This window comes from Protopterus annectens, chromosome 8.part0 (assembly GCF_019279795.1).
Source record: "Protopterus annectens isolate FY-2018-M chromosome 8.part0, PAN1.0, whole genome shotgun sequence".
In the NCBI taxonomy this organism is placed as follows: domain Eukaryota; kingdom Metazoa; phylum Chordata; order Ceratodontiformes; family Protopteridae; genus Protopterus; species Protopterus annectens.
The window spans coordinates 1,683,784,220-1,683,790,515 of record NC_056741.1 but is presented as its reverse complement, the minus strand read 5'-3'; positions in this window follow the sequence as shown (position 1 = coordinate 1,683,790,515).

Sequence of the window (6,296 nt, the reverse complement as noted above, 5' to 3'; positions counted from 1 at the left end):
GGAGACAGCTGCCCATGTGTAATAGCCGCTTCATAGGTGATGGTTTACACTATCTGATTATATCCTGATCATGTTGATAGTGGCAACAGATTGCATTGATACATGACTCTGTTTGGAGAGTGGGTGTCTGTGCCCAACAGTGCTCTTGGTCCTGGTGGATATGTGAGTATATACCCAGAGAAGGAAACAGACCTGTTGACACTTGCATCATTTGTAATCAACTAACATGATGTGATGTGCTTCTCAGAAGAGGATTGCTGCTAAAGGTAGCTACAATGTTTCCGTAATAGCCAATGTTGTTACGTCCATAACACAGATATTTACATGTGAGCATCACTGTCTAAAACATCTTCATAAGCAATATGTAAACTAAATACCAGGCATGTCCACTAGTCAGCTACTGGTGTTTACTAATGTCAGCTTTGTGTGTGTGGCCATCCTGGGGGAATGTAATCTCTATGCCATGTACACTGCCAAACCCACCTAACACCATGCCCCACACATTGTTTGCGATGCAGCTACAGGGGTAAACTGGAAGGCAGCCCAGTCTACAGCCATGACTGGACTTGACAGTCATGAGGTGTAGGTAAACACATGCATCTCATCAACACAACAAAACACAAACCATTACAGATCACAGTAAGGACACCCACACATACTACCAGAAATCACACACATTCACAGACGCTTCTAAGTATCTGGCCAAACAAGTGACCCCCCCCCCCTCTCAAGCTGGAAGAGACAGACACTGAAATACACAATTTGTATGACATAGTTTGCATAATTGTGCCACACCTCAGAACACATGGCTGGAAACATGCCCAACAATACTCATTTGTGAATGCAAACTCTAGCACTATGTTACATACCAACTTATATGAGGGCATACATACTGTCAGCTGCCTGTCTGCCATGATTAGCCACATACCCATACACTCAGACCACCTTTTGAACTATACACATGGCTCTGACATATTCCATGTTGTTGTGCAGGACCTGTGATGCAGTAGCCTGGACTGCATGGAAACACATGTAGGAACTGTCAGGTCTTGCAGCCCATGCAGGTATGTCCCAAGACCTGGGTAACATTCTGCCATTGGCCAGAATGATACTGCAGTACAGGGACAAAGGGATTGTATTCTACAATTGTCTAGTGTAGTGTTGCAAGTCAAAGGGTATCCAGTATCTGTCTGCTTGGGATAACATAGTTGACAGACCATGATGCTCTGCCAGACAGGGCCTGCCACCTGTCACCCCATAGGAATCTGGATGCTGCCTAGGGCTCATGCTTCCCCTATAGTGCCTTCATCATGCACAGTTCAAGTGAAGGTCCACTGCTGTTACAGGGACAGCCAAGCAAAAAAACTGCAGGTCTCGCTACACAATGTTACATGTCAGAAACACTATATGGGCACACATATGTCAATCCCAAACATGGAGAACGTATCTGTGCAGTGGCTGAGACATGTTTCAATGCTCCGGAGAGCACACCTGCATGATTATGTTACAACACATACCTAACCTCTTGCCCATTATGTACACCCCCACGCTAGTTGCACTTGCATGCGACAGATCAGCCACCATGCAGCGGATTTCCTAATTGTCATAATGCACTGTAATGGGGAAGATTAGGTCTGATGCAGAACCATAATAATGGCTGATATCAACTATTCCATTATGAACTGGGAAAACCCCTAATGTACCAACACCTGCACTCAATGCATGTTGGATTCCATCGATCCCAATGACCTGGTTCACAGTAGTCGCACAAACAGGGCTAACAGTATGCTACACATAGTCAGTCTCCAATGCCAATGTTATGTTTCCTAAGAGCAGAGTGGTGACTGTCATGGCACCCATGCAGACGGACAATGCATGTGCAAATGCTGACTCCTACACAAATGAACCTTAAGCAGTCACATACATGCAGTGATTGTGCCATTGAAACAAAACCAGGATTCAACCAAACACAAACAAGAAGGCAAACTGGTGGTACCTTGCTTTAAACTGTACCACAGAAGGTAGTAACTGTTGCAAGAGTGAATACACATGAGTGTAGGTGATCCCTGGTCAGCCTCAGTAAGATGCAGGTATACAATATAAAACCACACAAAGCTACTGTGAAACTAACCAGCCACATATTATGAGGCCAAGCACAGAGCATTCTACAGCTGTGTTATTAATCATAATGGCAATGGACAAGACCTGCTGTGCTGACAGCACTATGGCATGGGAAGTACTACACCTACAGAAATAGCACCTGTTCATCCAGATAGGGTCCTGGACAACCTAAACCCACTCCCACTCCCCAACAGGTACCCTTAGTAATATATCCATGTACACTACAGGGCCCCTGTAATAATGACTATGCAGATACAAGCTGCACTCTCTAAAGCCATACATACAGCTTTCATGGGACCTGTCAACATCCCAGGGTATATCCTATACAAATGTAAGCACAATTAGCTAACCACATACACATCATGTTCAATCATAGCTCCATGTCAGGCTGTGTACACACCGAATGGTGCACAGCAACAGTTATCACATCCCACAAAGTGGGAGACACCATTGATAATTGGAAATAGTGCACAACTGCCCTGCTGAGTCTGGTCTGTAAGGCCATGGACCGTGGTCAACGTATTTGATGTACTCAGTACAGATGTAGATGACAGTAGGGTTGATTCAAACTGCATATCATGACCTTGCCAGGTCGAAGGACACCATCACCCATACTGTATTCCAGCTACACTCAGTAAACTAGGTATATATTCCTATGTCACAGGAGTGGTTGGCAGCTGGATTCCTGGCAGAACCAATACTACAAAAGGTGTCTGACTAATACACGCACATCAAACCAGTTCCAGCCACAGTAATACAGGGTTCATTCCTGGTTCATTCCCCCTATTTGTTATTTATACCACACAGACTAACACAGAAGGCACCAGCCTATTAATGATTGCAAATGACTATGAACTAGGAGCAATAGTTGACTCAATGCGTGCTGCGTTCAACATACAGAAGGGCCTTAGCATGTCAAATGTGTGGTGTGTGATGTATGGCCACAATCTAACAGCTAGGTATTGCATTGTCATCCCCTAAGTTACAAACCCTGTACCCATGAACTACCACATAGGCAGTGGTCAACATAATGGCAACTGTGTGTATGGGATGCAGCTGGACAGTACTCTTTCCTTTGATAGTTACTTCACCACACCAGACAGGTAGTCGTATGTGGCACCCCTAATCATGAAAGGGTGCCATCCAGGAATATAGAGATAATTGCTCAGCCATACTCAACACCCATGTCACCCATAATAGATCACATATTTCCTTTAAGAAAGAATGTAGATGGCCTACACTGCCCTTCCCAATCCCTAGCTGCACTATATAGCATGCAGCCTACTCTGAATAAATCCATGTCCAACCCAGAGGTGTTGGACATGCTACACTTAACACATCCTGATCCCAAATAAACACATGCTTCATGGACATCCATTATTCTAGTACAAGGATCACAACATGCCTGACAGATCTCTGCCCCATACAATTAACATACTCTTGCCATACTATGCATCCCTGTCCAGTGAAGCTGCACACAGCCCCTCTCTGTGATATGGTGTGATGACCACATGCCAAATATATCAGTAACCGTGTGGATCAGTTCTGTGGCACTGCTTGAACTGGCCACTGAAACTTACCTGTCTGTTGCCTACAATTAGGTAACCTGTCTGCCTAGGCTCATAAATGGCCCAGGGCATATCACCTACTAGATCACTATGACCATACATGCTATAGTTGATATCCAACCCTGCAAATACCATCAGGCTAGCTATTGTCCCATGTGTTACACATGTGCAACACAGGCAATACATGGCAGGAAGCTACACAGCTGTACAGTGCCATGTAGATGCATATGGCATAACACATTCATGCTTGCAAGTCTGCAGGGTCACAGGTCATGTCCCTAACAGCTATGTATAATTATATATGCGACATATACACAGCATTAAGGTCGATTGCATTAATGTGAACATATCCAGGCATGTGTTGATAGGTAAAGACACCAGTACAGGCAAACAGACATGCCCACGTCAAAACAACATCCACATGGAGTATGAGCAATGTCATCACATGACACACACACATATATGGGGATAACATCACATCACCAGTAAGTGTCAAATGTGTGTGCCTTATACATGTCAGTGGCGTTAGTGTCATGTAGATTTGCAAAGACTTATTTGTAATCTTAATAAATGTAATACACATGTATGTTCAGCTGTACTTCTGTACTTCTTTGTGAATTACTGTGACCTGTCTCCATCATTATGTCTTCCAGGTATGCCACGTAGCAGGCTTCCAGTGTACAGCCACTTGGAGGATGAGGTCCTCGTCCCATACCTTCTTGACAACCATACAACTCTCTTCAGCCATGTGCCACAGGATGCACAGCAGCGGGATGCCCTGTGGGAGGAACTCTGCAGGAGGGTAAATGATGTTGGCAGTCACAATCACATCTATCAGCAGGTGTGCCGACAATGCACTGACCTCATAAGATGGGTGAAACAGTGTGCTAATGCAATCGCCAGGTAACAAGGTACAACAGGTATGGGGCCACTCACCCAGCCCCCATTCACACGTACCGAGGAGCTACTGGCCAACCTTGGGACTCCTGCAGACCTCCATCTACAAGCTTTAGCTGGTATTGTGGAGAAGGGTGTCTCTCAACCACCGAGCCTGCAGTTGCCTGGTAAGTCAGTACTGCACATATAACACAACTATATCTTACATAGTTACATGTGTTACTGTACAATATATAATGTAACATCATATGCAAGGCATGTATGCACACATGCCACATACTATAGTCTGCTACTCTATGTATGCACGAATGTGCATACTCCATAGTATAGTGTATTGTACTGGCTTATGTGCTAATCTGGACATTGCACCCTGTAGCTATCACACAGGTGTGGATAATGATCTTACTGCTGTGACACTCCTTTTTAGGTACCTCTGGCATTATGCAGCAACAGCAGCATGAGTCAGGTGAGATTGTTATTATTTACCAGGCTTGCTAATGCACAGATCATATTAATTGCATGCTATCTGCCATAACACACGTACACATAATGTATGGTGGTCCTGTTAATAGACACTGGTCAGACCTGCAATGCATCACAGTGGTTACCCATGTGAAATAATTGAAAACTATATGAAACACCTACACTAAACCTTCCAAACTGTCATTGCCAGATGTGTGGACAACAATGAATACAATGGTGGAGGTGTGTTTCACTGTAGGGACAGTTACTACATATCAGCATTACACATGTTGGGAATGCAAACTGTACTGTACAGAGAGCATATGTGTGCACACACTCTAAATGTGTTGGAGCTGGAGTATGACCGGCCCACAGGATACACCCTTGTGGATTATACCCTTGCTATCTGACATGTCCATGACATGTAGTGGCTGACTGCAACACTACTCAACTATCCTGCAAAACATGATGTCTCACATCCCATACATGCCACCCTTTGTCTGCATAACCCTGTCCTCAGTGGAGCATATGACATCTATGGGTGTATGTCATATGGGATAGCACTGACATGTGAAATAAGATGGCCATCACAACCATTGGACAGAACATGTGTACACATGGCCATGGAGGATTGCCAGAGACATGAAGACACACAGTAGAAGTGATGTACATGTGTGTACACCCTGTTGTACATTGGCTCGACACAATACAACAATGGGCCTTTGTGTAATGGTGATATTGCAGACGTGAAACACTAAACATCATGTAGGCCTGTGCACAGCTTGTGTAGGCATAACATAAAACCACCACATAACATGTCTTGAACATCCTGAGTGTGTCATGACATGAACGCAGTCACCTATACAGTATCCATATATATACATGTGTTGCACAACATACACATACAACCACATCAGGCCACAGATACAGTACATTCACTTTGCTGGTGTCAGACATCATTGTCATGCCTGCTCCTCATGTGTGTGAGGTACACAGATGGCATGTGGGACATAGAGTACTGCTAAGTTAGCCATGTGTGGGCATAGTTGCCAGGCATCAGTAATATGGTTGCAGATATGCAGAGGTGTTGTCCATATACCCTTCTGTGACATGTGTCGCACATTCCACATTAGGGTTTAGTGTGTATACACCTCAGTGACGTGGGTCACACACTACATTAGATATGTATTGTATGTGAACATAGTCATGGCTATGAACTGTGTCAGTAGCTCACACTGCATAGCAATT